This window comes from Peromyscus eremicus, chromosome 1 (genome assembly GCF_949786415.1).
Source record: "Peromyscus eremicus chromosome 1, PerEre_H2_v1, whole genome shotgun sequence".
NCBI classification, from domain to species: Eukaryota; Metazoa; Chordata; class Mammalia; order Rodentia; family Cricetidae; genus Peromyscus; species Peromyscus eremicus.
The window spans coordinates 175,347,560-175,366,778 of record NC_081416.1 but is presented as its reverse complement, the minus strand read 5'-3'; positions in this window follow the sequence as shown (position 1 = coordinate 175,366,778).

Sequence of the window (19,219 nt, the reverse complement as noted above, 5' to 3'; positions counted from 1 at the left end):
CCAGGATGTACCCAGAAGCTGACAGTATTAACCACCACATTCTGTGAAGCTTGTATGATTCTGTGAAGCAGAAGAAGCAGCAGACATTTGAAGAAAAACTGTAGGCCTTGGACACCTAAACACAAAAGCTATTCATGCTGTAAAAACCACATTGGGTTGGAAGGACCAGGTACCATGTCCCTGTGGAACTCCTCTCAGGAATGCAAGTTTGGCTCAACACATGGCAATTAGAAAACTAATCTTATATTTCCCCTGGGAACAGTGACTCAGGACTTGCAATTGATTTTTAGATAACATAACTTATGAATAATAGAATAACACCATTAGAGATGAGAGAGAGACAAATGACCTAAGCCATAGTCCAGTGCAATAAGTTAGAAGGCACATTTTGTTTTTGTTTTTTGTTTTTGTTACCCACAGATCCACAGATTCATTGACAATAGTCATCTGGATTTTTTTAAGGTTCATGTCCACATGCAGGGCAGGAAGCCCATTTTTCTGAGAATATGTCCTTAAAAGAAGTCATTAGCCTTCTGAAAGAGCAGCATTCAGCAAGAACTTCAACGCAAGAGAATGCAATGACACCTTTGCCAATCTCCCAGACATGTTATTGGCAGCAGTTGAGTGTCAGAAAGCAGCATAGAGGAGGAGTGTTGTGTAGGGATTCCTTCTTGGGCACAGTTTCATACACTGTCTTATTTATACATGACAGGAAAACAGTGAAGATATCCCAAACAATCCCTGGAACACTAGTGAAGTAAATGATAGTGTTAGTAGTCCTGGAAATGAGATGGACTCCCTTTCCATTATCCAAAAAGGTCACTTTCCTGAGCCTAAAGACAGAAGTGTTTCTGATGGAAACCCTCAGATTTCCAGAAGACCAAGTCAACTGCAGTTACCAGGAAGAATCTCAGAAGGCAACTTCTTGTGAAGATAGATATCCCTATGGAGGTACAACCAGAGATTCTCTCCAGGCCAGAGCAGACTGAAGACTGCTGGGGTCATGATGCAAGCTCCACATGTGTGGGTCATAAAGGGAAAAGCCATAGAGACCCAAAGACATATAAATGTGAGGAATGTCAAAGAACCTTCAAATGTCCCTGTGATCTTGCAGTCCACCAGAAAGTACACAAAAAGAAGAGATCATTTTTTCATGCTGAGTGTGGTAAAGGTTTGTGTAGGCACTCAGACCTGAGAGTACATTAGCTCATACACATGGAAAATAAACTTTCCAATGTAGTACATGTGGAAAGTCTTTTAGCAATCAAACAAAACTGAAGGCTCATGAGAGGATTCACACAGGAGAGAAGCCCTACACCTGCTCCCTGTTAACCGTAGCTTCTGCCAGTCATCCACATAACACCTTCACCTGAGGAATTGCCACAAGTCAGACTGAACTGTGTACCTCTTCTCCAGAGGTTAGCAGAGCTCCAGCTCATTGTCTCATGTGCACATGAAGCATGTAGTTTCAAGACAGCAAATAGCGATTGCACTTGTGACATGTAACTTCTGGATTGTTCCATCTACCTGTTTTCACATTCCAGTGCCATGTGTGTAAAGAAGATGAGTCTGTTTTCTGCTCAGTAACATTTTTCTAATGACTTAAGTTAGCTTGCAATTTGTTACTGATATATATCAAATAAAAAGATGGAACTGTAATACAATTGGCTCTTTTTTATTATTTTAAAGAAATTTTCTACTTATCCTAGATACCACCCACAGATACCACCTCCTCCCTCCTCCTATCCCCCAGTCCTCCCCACCAAGACACCCTCCATCCCCACATCCTCCAAATCAAGGTCTCTCATGGGGAGTCAGTAGAGACAGGCACACAGAGCCTAGGCAGTTCCAAGCCACTCCCTGATGCACCAAGGCTACACAAGGTGCCACACAGAAGGCACTGTGCTCCCAAAAGCATGCCCATGCATCAGGGATGGATCCCAATCTCCCCAGCCCAATTGTACCCTAAAAGTTGAGGCTAAACAACTGTCTCTCTTATCCAGAGGGCCTAGTCCAGTCCCATGGGGGCTCCACAGCCACTAGTCCACTGTTTATGGGTCTCCACCAGTGTTGCTGGTTATTTCTGCATGTCTTCCCATCACAGATAGGGGGTGGGGATATAGCTCAGTGGTAGAGCACTTGCCTAGCAAGCACAAGGCCCTGGGTTAGGTTCTCAGCTCTGAAGAAAAAAAAAGGTATGGAATCTGAAGCCAGTTCCCTAAATAAAATTGTCTCTTATGTATATTTTGTGTGGAGTGTTTGTGATTTTGTGAGTATTTGTCTGTTTTTTGCCTCAGTTACACAGCATGAGAGTTCACCAGAGGACTTAGTTTTCATTTCTTTATTTTTGCCTTGTTTGAACAGGGTCCTTCTTATCAGGAGCTTTGTACCTCAGTATATCTGGTACTACAGATTGCAAACATTCTCTGGTCTTCTGCTCTCCATGTAAGAGGGGTTCATGTCAGCACCCTGCCATTCCTTCTAATTTTTTTCTACACTGTGAAGATGTCAGACTCATGTCTTAGGCTTGCATGGTAAGTGCATCACTCTTTCAGACATCTCCTCTGACTTTTTCTACCAGTCAATCACAATGGTTCAGATGAGACTGCCATACTTATTCCAATGTTGTAACACCATATTTTTCATATCTCTATCCACATGACACCTAGAATATAGGGAGTAGAGTTGGTTATATGGAAGATGGCCAGACAGAAGGATAAATAGATTACAAAATGCAGAGTTTTTTTTCCATGAATAAACTCTAAAAACTGTAGCCAAGAAAGGAAAAGTGGATAATAGCTATATTGAGAAACTGGGACTCTGTGCATAGTTGAACCCAGCATGCATAGAGTCACTGAGTTGATGGCAACTTTATGTGGTTGATTTCATGGAGGAAGCTGAGCTGAGTTCCAGTGTCATGTCGAAATGTTGAGGATGAATTATGACTTTCCCCTGATGTCCCTGGTTCAGCCTTCGAGTAGGAAACCAGGAGGCTTCAATTGTTAAATCCAGAATTTATTCAGCTGACATAAGTTCCAACATAATTTATACATTTTCACATTGAAGTTTTTATTGTTGGGGTCCTTGTGGCTGATTTCTCACCCAGTATTTGCCTTCAAACCCTCTTCTTATGGTGGTGTGTTCTCTAGTCTTTCTTTCCTTGTGAGACTTTGTAAGTTGGGTAATTTAGGCTTAAAGCTTTCAAAAGTAAAGTTTCATAGATTATGGTTTGGGGGATATTTCATTCTTTATAATCTTTCAAGATTCTAGCCCTTTGGTGATTACAGATTTTGGATAAGAATCATAATGTTCCTTATGTTTCCAAATAAAACATAGCCTAAAGCCGGTGGTTAAGTCCTGTACATCTGAACACCAGAGGACAGAACTCAGCTGATAGCAATGAGATATCCTGATGGCATGAAGCACTCCTGCTATCTCTGCACCTGGGAAGTGTGAGCAGGGGGATCAGATGTTGAACCATTCTCTGCTACAAAGTGTGTTCAAGGCCACCTTGGCCTACCCAGAGGAAATCAATAAATCCCTTAATGAATGTCAAGAAATCCAAGTGGAAAAAAACAAACATTTCAATTATATCCATAAGACAGCTCAAAAAGAAGCAATAAAGCAAATAGAAAGTGTGGGATTTCGGGAAATGTAAAATCTAGGTAAGCAGATGGGAACCAGAGATGCAAACATCACCAACAGAAAACAGAGATGGAAGAATCTCTCTCTCTCTCTCTCTCTCTCTCTCTCTCTCTCTCTCTCTCTCTCTCTCTCCAGACAGTTTGCTGTGTAGTTTTCATGCCTGTCCTGGATCTTTTTAATTTTAAAAATTTTAAAAAAAGGGATGGAAAGAAAGACAACAAAAACCTTCTCATTTGGGATATACATTTTAATTCTTCCCCAGACTATACTCCTCACATCTTATCTATCAAATATCATATATTTCAATAGTGATACATCTTTGCTTTACCCATAGTGATGAACCCAAAAAAGCCTGTCTTTTCTAGGCTGTGCTTCAGACACCTCCTGGGCATCTCTCTCTCTCTCTCTCTCTGTGCGTGTGCATGTGCCTGTGTGTGTGCATGTGTAATTCCACTGCCAAGGGTTTTACCTTGTTCACTGCAGCATTTGGGTTCCCAAACTTTCGGGATATCAGAAAATTTTAACGAGTTTAGAATGAGACATATGTCAGCAGTCATGGGACTAAATTGCCAATCTTTTTTTTTTTTTTTTTTTTTTTTGTTTTTTGAGACAGGGTTTCTCTGTGTAGCTTTGCGCCTTTCCTGGGACTCACTTGGTAGTCCAGGCTGGCCTCGAACTCACAGAGATCCACCTGGCTCTGCCTCCCAAGTGCTGGGATTAAAGGCGTGTGCCACCACCGCCCGGCTAAATTGCCAATCTTGATATTCCCTTTCAGTGTGGTATTGTCCCCTTTCACTACAGTGACTGACGATTCTTGCTTAGGATGTGTTCTCCTTCTATGAAAGCCTCAAGCATTGCATAGTGATGCAGAGCTGGGGCTGAGGTCGGATTCCATCTCTGATTCAACCAGAGGGAAAACTGGGTTTCCCCTGTTTTGTTTGCTTACTTGTTTTGGCTGTTCTAATTAGGCACCATCTTCCCATAGGGCAGGCTGACCTTGGTCTTCCTAGGTTACTAGGCTGTGCTGGGCCTGGAGACCCTCCTGCTCTACTGCAAGAGTCATAGGAAGAAAATATTGGCTGCCACACCCAGGCACAGAAGGTCTAATGCAATCTCATTCTCATTTCAATTAACTTCACAGATTGATTTATGCAAGCCAGGCACTATAAAAGGAAGTCAACTTGAAAAGAACTTCAGATTAAGCAGAGCAGAGGACTGTAAACACATTCTACCTTCCCCTGCTTCCTGGAATCATCCTTGAGATTTATCCAAGAAAGAGTTAAGTTTGGAGAATAGAAACATTACCCTTCTTTGTTGCCTTGAGTATGTAAGTGTGTGTGTGTGTGTGTGTGTGTGTGTGTGTGTGTGTGTGTGTGTGTGTGTTTTCACTTGTGGGTTGTTGGATATTCTGCATCACAATTATTGGAATATATTTTAAAGTCATAATGCGGTTTTTCTGAAAACCTTTATTTTTATTTTTAATTATTTCATTTTCTTTGGTTTTTTTGAAACAGGTTTTTTTTCATGAGACATACTGGCTATCCTGGAAATCACTATGTAGACCAGGTTAGCCTTGAACTCACAGAGATCTGCCTGCTTTTCAGATATCTGCCTGCCTCACAGAGATCCGTCTGCCTCATCCTCCTAAGTAATGGAATTAAAGGCATGTGCTAGCGCTCCCTGGCTAGGACATTCTTTCTGATCAAGACTGTTGCATTTAAAATTCTGAGGGCTACTCAAGAATAGACATGTGCTTCTTTTTATCAACATTCTTTAGTACCTTGGGAATTGAAGTTTGCCGGTCATTGACTTTTATCATTTTATATTAAAGTGTTGCTCTGGGCCATTTAGAATGGGAGACAAGGGTCAAACTTAAAATTTCTGGTTCAGCAACAATAACTCTGCATTTTACAAGGGTGAAAAACTTGTGCTACTGCATACCTTGCTGTTTTCTGATTGCAGGTCTTGCCCTCCTCAACAAAGGAATTTATCTCCTTCCTGAGTCAAGTGCTGTTACACTCACATCTCCTCTTTGTTGTGGTCACTAGAAGAATTTGTGTGGGCATACAATGAAATATATATTCTTAAGAAATAATGATAATACCTGTTTCAAGACTCTTAGTTAATCTTTGACTTAATTACATGTCTTTTCTCTTTTTCACTTATTGAATTAACACGTCCATAAATTGCTTAAACAGTTCTTCAAGTCACAAGACAGATACTTGATTGACAAAGTTGAATTTTTTGAGGTCTCTCAACAGAATGGCTTCACACCTCAGAGATCCCTTTAAGCCCCAGTTACTAGAAAATGACCCTTTATTAGACTACATGGAGTTTATTCCAACCCAGGTTTCTCCTGTGCAGTGGGAAGAAGGTATCTCTAACTCGCCAATTGCTCAGCTCAACTTTCCCCAAAATGACAGTGTCTCCTGTGCAAAGCAGGAGCTGCAAGCACTCTGGGAGACGTTTAACTCCTGGTTGCAGCCAGAAAAGCAGAGCAAGGAGCAGATGATTTCCCAACTTGTCTTGAAGGAATTTCTCATCACTGGTAAATTCAAGGACAAGTTTGCCTTTAAAGAGAAACGGGAATCAAGTGACAGAAACATGGGGAGATTCATGGAGGGTCTGACTGATGAGTACTTGAAGCCTCCTGTCATGGTGAGTACCTTGGTTGAGAGATAGTTAAGTCAGCAATTAAGACAGTCATTTTTATTTGAGGAAAAGTAGAAAGTTGTTTTTGCTTTTTAATTGGTAAGACTGTATCACTGCCCCACCACCAACATGTTTCAAAAAGAGACTACCTAATGTTCTATATTACTATGAATAAAACAGAGAAGAGCCCATGGATTGTTGGATGGATGTAATTTTAATTAAATTATTTAAATGATGACAGAGACATTGGGATAAGACATCTGAGCAAAGCCTTAATCAGTTTAGAAAAGATACCTTGGGCTTTGAAGTTGGCTCATTTAGGGTGCTGGTTACATCCTAATCAGGAGTACTGAGTTGCAATCTCAGCACACATTTAAAATTCTGATTCTCAAAAGTAGCCTGTGATCCCGGGACCTGGGGGGCAGAAATTGGAGATTTAATTCAATTAATAGTCCTCCAAATTATCTACTACAAATCATTAAGAACAACTGTCTATGATACCTAAGTTTCAGGATGCTAGAATATTATTTCTGATGTTAAACTATAGCTATCACATACATATTTAACACTGATATAACCATAGGATATACCTTGATGAATAATGGTGATGCAATGCAAATTTTGAAAACCCCAAACTAAACATAGACGTAATTACATTGGATCTTCTTTAAACATCTAGGTTTGCATAATGCTTAGTCACTGACAGAAATGGCCAATGTGGTGACATTTTTTAAACACCCCATAAACACATTTCTAATGTCATTGTACAAATCTCTTCCTGATTAGACCTATCAAACCTTGCTGTATTTCACTAAGACAGCAATTTTGTTGTAGTTTCCATAACTTGGCAGGGGGAAAGGGGACAATCCTTAGAATAATGAGAAGCCATTCTTGAAGGGTAAAAGTCCTTATTTTCCAGTTTGGACCAACCTCATCTTTCCACAAATGTAATGACCATTGGTGGAACCAAGAAAATGTTGTGGCCATGCATTGCAGAAATATAACTTTACCTTTTCCCTGGGAACTGTTGGATGGCCATGCACTACAATTCTATGGCTTCTACTCCTCGGATCTTGGGTTGAAGATTGCCTCCCTCCTTCAGGCATCCTTTTTGTTTGTTTTTCTCTTTAATTCTGGTTTGAAGACACTCTATCTCTGAAACCCCAGCTGGAATTCACTCTGTAGTCTGAGATGGCCTCAACTCAGATATGCTCTTGCTTGTGTTTATTTAGTGCTGGGATTAAAGGTGTGTGTAGGGATTAAAGGCACGTGACTTTCTCCAAGCATTGGAATTTTTGTAAGGCTGAATTGTGTCCCAGGCAATTCTCATGAAGGAAGTGAATAGTGAAACACAGGGGTATGTTTATGATTCTCTGGGAAGAAATGTTTTCATAGGAATGTTTCTTCTGGCTAACATTGCTTTAATTACTTAAAACCCAGAATATCATCAACAAACTGAAGATTCAATCATATTCACAATTTCTGGTTAATCCATTTGCAAACTTTGATCATTTTTTCCTATTATGTGGATTTTTTATTCTCCCAGAAGAACTGAGGCTTGAGGTGTCAACATTCAAAATTATAGTATTATGGTTTTAAAGGACTTCAGACTTCAGAAATATTAGTCACTGAGCTTTAAGACTTCTTTTGGATGATTGCATTTGGGGTTCTGTCAATTTGTTGGGATTCAGCACATTTTGATATAAGACCTCAGTCTTTGGGCATAATACCTCAACATGTGGATATCAGGGGAAACAATTCAACCTAACAATCAACGTGCTTGGAGAAATTCATTCATAATGACACAAGCCTTTAATCCCTGCACTTTAATCCCAGAGCAAGCATTTGCGAGTTTGAAATTAAACTGGACTACATAATAGTTACAGTACAGCCAGGGAGACATAGTGAGACAATGTTTTAAAAAACATAACAGCAGCAACAACAAGACAGTAAAGAACAGACCGAAAACCAAAATGGATTCTTGAAGTAGTGAGACAGCTCTGGGCGCCCAGCACTGAGGACTTTGAAGCCATAGAATTGTAGTTGAAGATCATTGTCTACAAACTAATGAGTTTGTGAGTAGACCTGGCTAACAAGGGAGCCATTTGTAAAAACAAGCAAACACCAACAAATTAGCAAAACAAAGAAAAAAAGACAGGAAAATGTAGACAAATTTCTAAAAAGTCTTAATAAATAAGAAACACAGAGCCAAATATAGGAGTAATAGCCAAAGAGACCAGAGAATTAGTGAAGAGCCACTGACTACCCTTTAGTTCACCATCAAGTAGTAGTTTCCTACACCAGAGAGCTTCATCCTGCCTAACCTGTGCTTTTATTACTTTCCTGTTCTGCTTTCTCATTGACTCTAAGACCAGCCACATGTCTTCCTAGTCACTGCCTGTCTATACAGACATCCAGGTCTGTATGGTTGGTACTGGGATTAAAGGCTTGTGTCACCAGGCTTGACTGTGTCCTTGACCACACAAAGACTCTGCCTGCCAGGTCATGGCATTAAAGGCTTGGACTACAACTGCCTGATTTCTGCTCCAGGCTCCCTATGACCTCTGATCTCCATGCCAACATTATCTATTAAGATACAAATGTAAATCACTTTTCAGCACAATTAAAGTATCACTTCAGGGAAATCCACATGTTGTATATACATTTTAAGTGCACCCTAAACTACAATCCTCCTCACATATCTATCATACGTCATGTAAAACAAGTCAAACATCTTCACTTTGTCCATAGAGATGAGCCCAGGAAAGGCTGTCTTTTCTATGTTATGCTTCAGACACCTCCTGGGCTCTTCTCTCTGTGTGTCTCATTCTACTGCCAAGGCTTTACCTCGTTCATTGCAGCATTTGAATTCCAAACCCTCTGGATATCAGAAATTTTTAACCAGTTTGGAATGAGCTACACATCAGAAGTCATAGTAGGTGAATGTCAATCTTTATATTCCTTTCAGCATTTTACTGTCCCCTTTCACTGCAGTGACTGACTATGCTTGCTTTGGATGTGTTCTCCTTCCATGGCTTATTCCAGGATTGCATAGAGATGCCAAGCTGGGGGCCGAGGAGGGTTTCATGTGTAATTCAATCAGAGGGGCAAGTGTCTTTCCCGTTGGGTTAGCTTGTTTTTTTTCTGCTCTAGTGGGGCTTTTCACTGGTCTTCCTACACTACCAGGCTGTTCTGGGACTGGAGATCCTCCAGTCCACTTAATGATTGATAGGATGAAAGTGTTGACTGCCACACCCACACACAGGAGGTGTGGTCCAATCTTATTATCAAGTGATAGGCATCTCAGATTGAATCACTGAAGCCAGGCACTATAAAAGGAAGTCAACTTGAACAGAACCTCATTTGAAGAAGAGCCTTGACCTGGAGACACATCGGCTCCTAGTGCCAGCTGGAATCACTGGAGAAATTCACTGTAGAGACAAGTAACTGTAGAATAGGAACATTTGACTTCTTTGTTGCTTGAGTATGTGTGTTTTGTGAATATTTGTGGGGTTTGGGAGATGCTGCTTCACAATTTTGGGAGATCTCAAAGATGTAGTGTGGTCTTTTGGAACTTTCTGATCAAGGGTTTAACCATTAAAATTCTGAAGGATAGCCATATGCTTTTTTTATAGACTTGTCTTGGCTGTGCTGTGAGTTAAAGGTTGTTGGTCATTCAGTTTCAAAGTTTTTCTTATGAAAGTTTAGCTTTGTGGCTCTTTAGAATGGGAGACAAGGGTGAATCTTAATATTTGCGGTTCAGCATCTACAACTTCACCTTTTATAGGGAAGGAACAGATGGTCCTGTGCTACTGAACACCTTGCTGTTCTCTTCCTTCAGGTCTTCCCATCCTCAACCTAGGATGTTTCTCTCTGATGAGTCATGTACTGTTACAGTCACATATCTTTGTTCTGGTCTCTAGAATAAATTGTGTAGGACTCTGTTTAAGTATTTAGTGTCAAGAAAAAATGGAACTGTGTTTATTGGAATGTATCTGGGACCCATAAACTCATAGGGAGTGGCACTCTTAGGAGGTGTGGCCTTGTGGTAGAAGACTGAATGAAACATGCCTTTAATCCAGACCTTGATGTGGAGGGCACACCTTTAGTGTGGACCACACCAACTGGAGTAATTGAGTCACTATTGGGGTTGGATTTGAGGTCTTTTTCCCAAGCTTCAATCAATAAGTAAGATTATATCTGTTGATGTCTCTGCTCTAGCACCACCTCTGCCTTTCTGAGGTCATGTTCCCCAAAATGAGGGACTGAACCTCTGAACTGTAAGTGAGCCACCAAAATGAAATGTTTCCTTTATTAGAGTTTCTGTGATTATGGTGTCTTTCACAGCAATAGTAAGTCCTCAATAAGATAGAAACCATCTGTGATAAGACTCTTAGTTGTTATTATTTAATTATGTTCATTTTAATTTATAGCTTTAACATATTCACAAATTTCTTAAATAGATCTTCAAGTCACAAGAGAGATACTTGACTGAGAAAGTTGAATTTTTTGAGGAGTCTCAACAGAATGGCTTCCCAGCAGAACAACTCCTTTGAACCCCATTCACCAGAAAGTGGCCTTGTATTAGACAACAGGAACTTCATTCCAAGCCAGGACACTTCTCTACAGTGGGAAGAAGATATCTGTAACTCCTCAACTGCTCAGCTCAACTTTCTCATAAATGACAATGGTTCCTGTGCAAAGCATGAGCTGCAAGCAATCTTGAAGTCATTTACCTCCTGGTTGAAGCCAGAAAAGCATAGCAAGGAGCAGATGATTTCTCAGCTGGTCTTGGCTCAGTTTCTCAAAACTGGGCACTACAAGAACAAGTCTGTTTTGAAAGAGAAGTGGGAATCAAATGGCAGAAACATGGGGAGATTCATAGAGAGTCTGACTGATGAGTGCTTGAAGCCTCCTGTCATGGTGAGTACCTTGGTTGAGAGATGGTTAAGTTAGCAATCAAGACAGTCATTTATATTTGGGGAAAAGTAAGAAGATGTAGTTATTTTATATGTGAGGCTGTCCCACTCCAACAAAATATTTACAATGGAGATTATGTACTACTATAAATGTGATATAAATTTAATGGGCTTAAAAGTGCAAGAAGGCATGGCTCTTTTGACTGATACAATTATTTAAATTCTTTACATGGTGTTAGGGAGACTGGGAGATGATATTTGAGCAAAGCTTGTAAGTGTTTAGAATAGAGACCCTGGCTGGGATTGGAAGATGGCTCATTTAGGTAGGTGATTATATTGTAATTATGAGTATTTAGTTGGAATTGCAGCACACATTTAAAATTCTGGCTCTCAGACCTAGCCTGTTATTCCAGGACCTGGGCTGTGGAAACTGGGGATCTAATTGGCTTAATGGTTTTCTAAATTGTCTACTACATGCCATTAAGTTCCTATGTAAAAAACTGAATGTGCAGGAATGTAGAATATGATTTCTGATGCTGAAATGTGGCTATTAAATGCACATTCAACACCAACACATCCCTAAGAAAAGTCCTGATGAATCATAAAGGGCTGCAATTCAAAGTTTTAGAACTGAAATTCTTAATTTGGATGTAACTACATTGAAACTTCTTTAAATGTCTAGGTCTGCATAATTCTCAGTTACTCTCAGAAATGGTCAAGGTGGTGACATTTTTCAAACACCCCATACATACATTTCTAAATGTCATGGTTGAAATAACTTCTTATTGCCTTAAACTTTTAAATTTGGATATTAGTTGGTTTGTTTGGTTGCTTGGTTAGGGTTTTTTTTCCCATTTGGGACTGACTTTTGTTTAACTGGCTTGAGTAGGATTTAGAGGAATTATACTTTCCCAGCACTTCAAGTACTGGATTAAAGCTGTCCACCACCACACCCTGATGTTTATTTCAGGTTTTTCCTCTATGCACACATTGTCATTTTAGTTTGTTTTATCCCACATTTCACTCCTTTGATTTTTTTTTTATTTTTTTTAATTTTTTTTTCCAGAATTTCCTGTACTTTATTAAACTCATATGAGGTGAATTTACATGCATTCTTTCAGGGGGGATGGGCAAATACAGTGGCTTTAGCCAGGAACTTAGCTTTGAGTAGGAAAACTCATGAGGAGGAAAAACAATTCTTTGTTTTCCTACACAATCCTTTGTGGTAGACACCATGTTGTATCTAAGTAGAGGCCCGATTCAACCTTATTTCTTTTTTCTTTTTTTTTTTTTAATTTTTATTTTGCAATACAATTCAGTTCCACATATCAGCCACAGATTCCCTTGTTCTCCCCCCTCCCGCCCCCCTCACTCTCCCCCCCAGCCCGCCCCCGATTCCAATCTCCTCCAGGGCAAAGCCATCCCCACAGACTGAGATCAACCTGGTGGACTCAGTCCAGGCAGGTCCAGTCCCCTCCTCCCATGCCGAGCCAAGGGACCCTGCATAGGCCCCAGGTTTCAAACAGCCAACTCATGCAATGAGCACAGGACCCGGTCCCACTGCCTGGATGCCTCCCAAACAGATCAGGCCAATCAACTGTCTCACCCACTCAGAGGGCCTGATCCAGTTGGTGACCCCTCAGCCATTAGTTCATATTTCATGTGTTTCTGTTCGTTCGGCTATTTGTCTCTGTGCTTAATCCGACCTTGGTCACAACAATTCTCGCTCATATAAACCCTCCTCATTCTCGCTAATTGGACTCCCAGAGATCCACCTGGGGCCTAGTCATGGGTCTCTGCATCCAGATCCCTCAGTAGTTGGATGAGGTTTCTAGCACGACAATTAGGGTGTTTGGCCATCCCATCACCAGAGTAGGTCAGTTCGGACTGTCTCTCGACCATTGCCAGCAGTCTGTTGTGGGGGTATCTTTGTGGATTTCTGTGGGCCTCTCTAGCACTTTGTTTCTTCCTATTCTCATGTGGTCTTCATTTACCATGGTCTCCTATTCTTTGTTCTCCCTCTCTGTTGTTGATCCAGCTGGGATCTCCCACTCACCCAAGCTCTCTTTCCCTTGACCCTCACCCTTCACTACCCCCACTCATGTCCTGGCTGTTCATGTAGATCTCAATCCATTTCTCTGTCATTGGGTGATCCCTGTGTCTTTCTTGGGGTCCTGTTTTCCAGGCAGCCTGCCTGGTGATGTGAGTAGCAGTCCAGTCATCCTTGTTCCACATCTAGTATCCTGTTATGAGTGAGTACATACCATGTTTGTCTTTCTGAGTCTGGGATACCTCACTCAGGATGATATTTTCTAGATCCATCCATTTGTCTGCAAACCTCATGATGTCATTGTTTTTCTCTGCTGAGTAGTATTCCATTGTGTATATGTACCACATTTTGTTTATCCATTCTTCCGTTGAAGGGCATCTAGGTTGTTTCCATGTTCTGGCTATTACAAACAATGCTGATATGAACATAGCTGAACAAGTGCTCTTGTGGTGTGGTTGAGCATTCCTTGGATATATGCCCAAGAGTGGTATAGCTGGATCTTGGGGGAGATGGATTCCCAATTTTCTAAGAAATCGCCTTATTGATTTCCAAAGTGGTTGTACAAGCTTGCATTCCCACCAGCAGTGGAGGAGAGTTCCCCTAGCTCCACATCCTCTCCAGCATAAGGTGTCTTCAGTGTTTTTGATCTTAGCCATTCTGACAGGCGTAAGGTGGTATCTCAGAGTTGTTTTGATTTGCATTTCCCTGATGATTAGGGATGTTGAGCAATTCCTTAAATGTCTTTCAGCCATTTGAGTTTCCTCTGTTGAGAATTCTCTGTTTAGTTCTATAGCCCATTTCTTAATTGGACTATTGGGCATTTTGGTGTCTAATTTCTTGAGTTCTTTATATATTCTGGATATCAGTCCTCTGTCAGATGTGGGATTGGTGAATATCTTTTCCCATTCTGTAGGCTGTCGCTTTGCTTTGTTGACCGTATCCTTTGCCCTACAAAAGCTTCTCAGTTTCAAGAGGTCCCATTGATTGATTGTTTCTCTCAGTGTCTGTGCTACTGGTGTTCTATTTAGAAAGTGGTCTCCTATGCCAATGCGTTCAAGACTACTTCCTACTTTCTCTTCTAGCAGGTTCAGAGTAGCTGGATTTATGTTGAGGTCTTTGATCCACTTGGACTTAAGTTTTGTGCACGGTGATAGATATGGATCTATTTGCAGCCTTCTACATGTTGATATCCAGTTTTGCCAGCACCATTTGTTGAAGATGCTCTCTTTTTTCCATTGTGCACTTTTGGCTTCTTTGTCAAAAATTATTTGTTCATAGGTGTGCGGATTAATGTCAGGGTCTTCAATTCGATTCCATTGGTCCGCATGTCGGTTTTTATGCCAGTACCAAGCTGTTTTTATTACTGTAGCTCTATAGTACAGCTTGAAGTCAGGGATCGTGATGCCTCCAGAGGTTGTTTTATTGTACAGGATTCTTTTGGCTATCCTGGGTTTTTTGTTTTTCCATATGAAGTTGAGTATTATTCTTTCCAGGTCTGTGAAGAATTGTGTTGGTATTTTGATGGGGATTGCATTGAATCTGTAGATTGCTTTTGGTAAGATTGCCATTTTTACTATGTTAGTTCTGCCTATCCATGAGCATGGGAGATCTTTCCATTTTCTGACATCTTCTTCAATTTCTTTTTTCAGGGACTTAAAGTTCTTGTCATATAGGTCCTTCACTTGCTTGGTTCGTGTTACCCCAAGGTATTTTATGTCATTTGTGGCTATAGTAAAGGGTGATGTATCTCTGATTTCCTTCTCCGCTTTTTTGTCCATTGTATATAGGAGGGCTACTGATTTTTTTGAGTTGATCTTGTATCCTGCTATGTTGCTGAAAGTGTTTATAAGTTGTATCAGTTCCTTGGTGGAATCTTTGGGGTTGCTCAAGTATACTATCATGTCATCTGCAAATAGGGAAAGCTTGACTTCTTCCTTTCCGATTTGTATCCCCTTAATCTCCTTATGTTGTCTTATTGCTTTGGCTAGAACTTCAAGTACTATATTGAATAAGTATGGGGAGAGTGGACAGCCTTGCCTCGTTCCTGATTTTAGTGAAATTGCTTTGAGTTTCTCTCCATTTAATTTGATGTTGGCTGTTGGCTTGCTGTAAATTGCCTTTATTATGTTTAGGTATGTTCCCTGTATTCCTGATTGCTCCAAGACCTTTATCATGAAGGGGTGTTGGATTTTGTCAAATGCCTTTTCAGCATCTAGTGAGATGATCATGTGGTTTTTTTCTTTGAGTTTGTTTATATGGTGTATCACATTGACAGACTTTCGAATGTTGAACCATCCCTGCATCCCTGGAATGAATCCTACTTGATCATGGTGGATAATTGTTTTGATGTGTTCTTGGAGTCTGTTTGCCAGTATTTTATTGAGGATTTTTGCATCAATGTTCATGAGGGAGATCGGTCTGTAGTTCTCTTTCTTTGTTGTATCCTTGTTTGGTTTGGGAATCAGGGTAATTGTAGCCTCATAGAAGGAGTTTGGTAATGTTCCTTCTGTTTCTATTGTATGGAACAATTTAGAGAGTATTGGTATTAACTCTTCTTTGAAGATCTGGTAGAATTCTGCACTGAAACCATCTGGTCCTGGGCGTTTTTTGGTTGGGAGACTTTTAATGACTGTTTCTATTTCGTTAGGGGTTATTGGACTATTTAAATAGTTTATCTGGTCTTGATTTAATTTAGGTATGTGGTAACTATCCAGAAAATTATCCATTTCTTTTAGGTTTTCCAGTTTTGTGGAATAGAGTTTTTTGAAGTATGACCTGATGATTCTCTGGATTTCCTCAATGTCTGTTGTTATGTCCCCCTTTTCATTTCTGATTTTGTTGATTTGGATGCTCTCTCTCTGTCTTTTGGTTAGTTTGGATAAGGGCTTGTCTATCTTGTTGATTTTCTCAAAGAACCAACTCTTTGTTTCATTAATTTTTTGTATTGTTCTCTTTGTTTCTATTTTATTGATTTCAGCTCTCACTTTGATAATTTCCTGGCATCTATTTTTCCTGGGAGACTTTGCTTCTTCCTGTTCTAGAACTTTCAGGTGTGCTTTTAAGTCACTAGTGTGAGATTTCTCCAGCTTATTTATGTGGGTGTTTAGTGCTATGAATTTCCCTCTTAGTACTGCTTTCATAGTGTCCCATAGGTTTGGATATGTGGTGTCTTCATTTTCGTTGATCTCTAGGAAGTCTTTAATTTCTTTCTTTACTTCTTCCTTAACCCATTGGTGATTCAGTTGGGTATTGTTCAGTTTCCATGGGATTGTAGGTTTTCTGTAGTTTTTGTTGTTGTTGAAATGCAACTTTAGACCATGGTGGTCTGATAGAACACAAGAGGTTATTCTAATTGTTTTGTATCTGTTTAAATTTGTTTTGTGACCAAGTATGTGGTCGATTTTAGAGAAGGTTCCATGGGGTGCTGAGAAGAAGGTATATTCTTTTTTGTTAGGATGGAATGTTCTGTAGATGTCGATTAAGTCCATTTGAGTCATGACATCAGTTAAGTCTTTTATTTCTCTGTTAAGTTTCGATTTGGGGGATCTGTCCAGTGGTGAAAGTGGAGTGTTGAGGTCTCCCACTATTAATGTGTGGGGTTTTATATGTGATTTAAGCTTTAATAATGTTTCTTTTACATATGTGGGTGCCCTTGTGTTTGGGGCATAAATGTTCAGAATTGAGACTTCATCTTGGTGGATCTTTCCTGTGATGAGTATGTAATGCCCTTCTTGATCTCTTTTGATTGATTTTAGTTTGAAGTCTATTTTGCTGGATATCAGGATGGCTACACCCGCTTGTTTCTTAAGACCGTTTGATTGGAAAGTCTTTTCCCAGCCTTTTATTTTTAGGTAGTGTGTATCTTTGAATTTGAGATGTGTTTCTTGTATGCAGCAGAAAGATGGGTTCTGCTTTCATATCCATTCTGTAAGCCTATGTTTTTTATAGGTGAATTAAGTCCATTGATATTGAGGGATATTAATGTCCAGTGATTGTTCATTCCTGTTATTTTTTGGTGGTGATGTGTGTGTACTTTTCTTCATTGGGGTCTACTGCTGTGGCTTTATCTATTGCCTGTGTTTTCAAGGTTGTATCTGACTTCCTTATGTTGGAATTTTCCTTCTAGTGCTTTCTGTAGGGCTGGGTTTGTGGATAAATATTGTTTAAATCTGGCTTTGTCATGGAATGTCTTGTTCACTCCATCTATGATGATTGAAGGTTTTGCTGGGTATATTAGTCTAGGCTGACATCCATGGTCTCTTAGTGTCTGCATTACATCTGTCCAGGACCTTCTGGCTTTCAAAGTCTCCATTGAGAAATCGGGTGTTATTCTGATAGGTTTGCCTTTATATGTCACTTGGCCTTTTCCCTTTGCTGCTCTTAATATTCTTTCTTTATTCTGTACGTTTAATTGTTTAATTATTATGTGGCGAGGGGACTTTTTTGGGGGGTCTAGTCTGTTTGGTGTTCTATAGGCTTCCTGTATCTTCATAGGCATTTCCTTCTTTAAGTTGGGAAAGTTTTCTTCTATGATCTTGTTGAATATATTTTCTGTGCCCTTGAGTTGGTATTCTTCTCCTTCTTCTACCCCTATTATTCGTAGGTTTGGTCTTTTCATGGTGTCCCAAATTTCTTGGACATTTTGGTTCATGACTTTGTTGACTTTCGTGTTTTCTTTGACTGATGAATCTATTTCTTCTATTGTATCTTCAACGCTAGAGATCCTCTCTTCCATCTCTTGCATTCTGTTGATTATACTTGCATCTGAAGTTCCCAATCGTTTTCTCAGATTTTCTATTTCCAGCATTCCCTCTGTTTGTGTCTTCTTCATTTTTTCTATTTCCCTTTTCAGGTCTTGGACTGTTTCCTTCATTTGTTTCATTGATTTTTCTTGATTTTCTTTCAGTATTTTATTGTTCTCTTCCAGGACTTTTTTGATTTCTTCTAATTTGTTTGCCCTTTCCTCTAGTTGTTTACAGCGTTCTTCACATTTTTTTGTCTTTTCCTCTACACGATCCTCTAGCTTCTTCATGATGACATTCATAAGGCTATTTTCTTCTGCTTCTTCCAATTTCTGATGTTCAGGTCTAGGTGTTGGAGGAGGGCTAGGGCCTGGTGATGGTGTATTGCTATTCATTTTGTTGTATGTGTTTCTGCCTTGACGTCTGCCCATCTCCTTGTGGTTCGTTCTTGGCCTTATCTGCACACTTGGTTCAGACAGAGCTGACAGATTCAGGAAGTCTCTCTCTCTTGTCCAGATAGGAGCTCTCTTGTCCAAATTGGAAGTCCGGGGCAGGATAGGAGCTCTTGTTCAGAAGGGAAGTCCGGGGGAGGATGGGTGCTCTCTCTCTCTCTCTCTCTCTCTCTCTCTCTCTCTCTCTCTCTCTCTCTCCTCCAGATGGGAAATCCAGGGCAAGATGGAAGCTGGGGGCCAGCCTCTAAGTCTCAAGAAGAGGTTTGGGGCTCGGGCGGATGGGTGTGGGGGCAGGGCATGGAGACTGCAGGGTCTGCCAGGGGTCTTGGAGAGGGGATCCTTCCTGGTGGGGCTAGAAGGGAACCTGCCCCGTCACCAGAACCTGGGGCCAAGTTGGGCAGGTCTTCCCCTGAGTGGCTGGTGCCCAGGGATGGGGTCAGGGGCAAGCTAGGGCACTCACCTGTGCTTCAGAAGTCCGGGGCAAGATGGGAGCTGGGAGCCGGCCTCTAAGTCTCAGAAAGAGGCTTGGGGCTCAGGCGGATGGTCGTGGGGGCAGGGCGTGGAGACTGCAGGGTCTGCCAGGGGTCTTGGAGAAGGGGATCCTTCCCGGTGGGGCTAGAAGTATTATTATTATGAGTGAACTTATCATGATTTTTTTCTGATAGTGGACAATATAGTGTGACTATAAGAAGCACACAACCATGGGAAGGTCTCAGATGTGAGTGTTTCTGGAGTTAAAACGTATCCTTATGGGACACT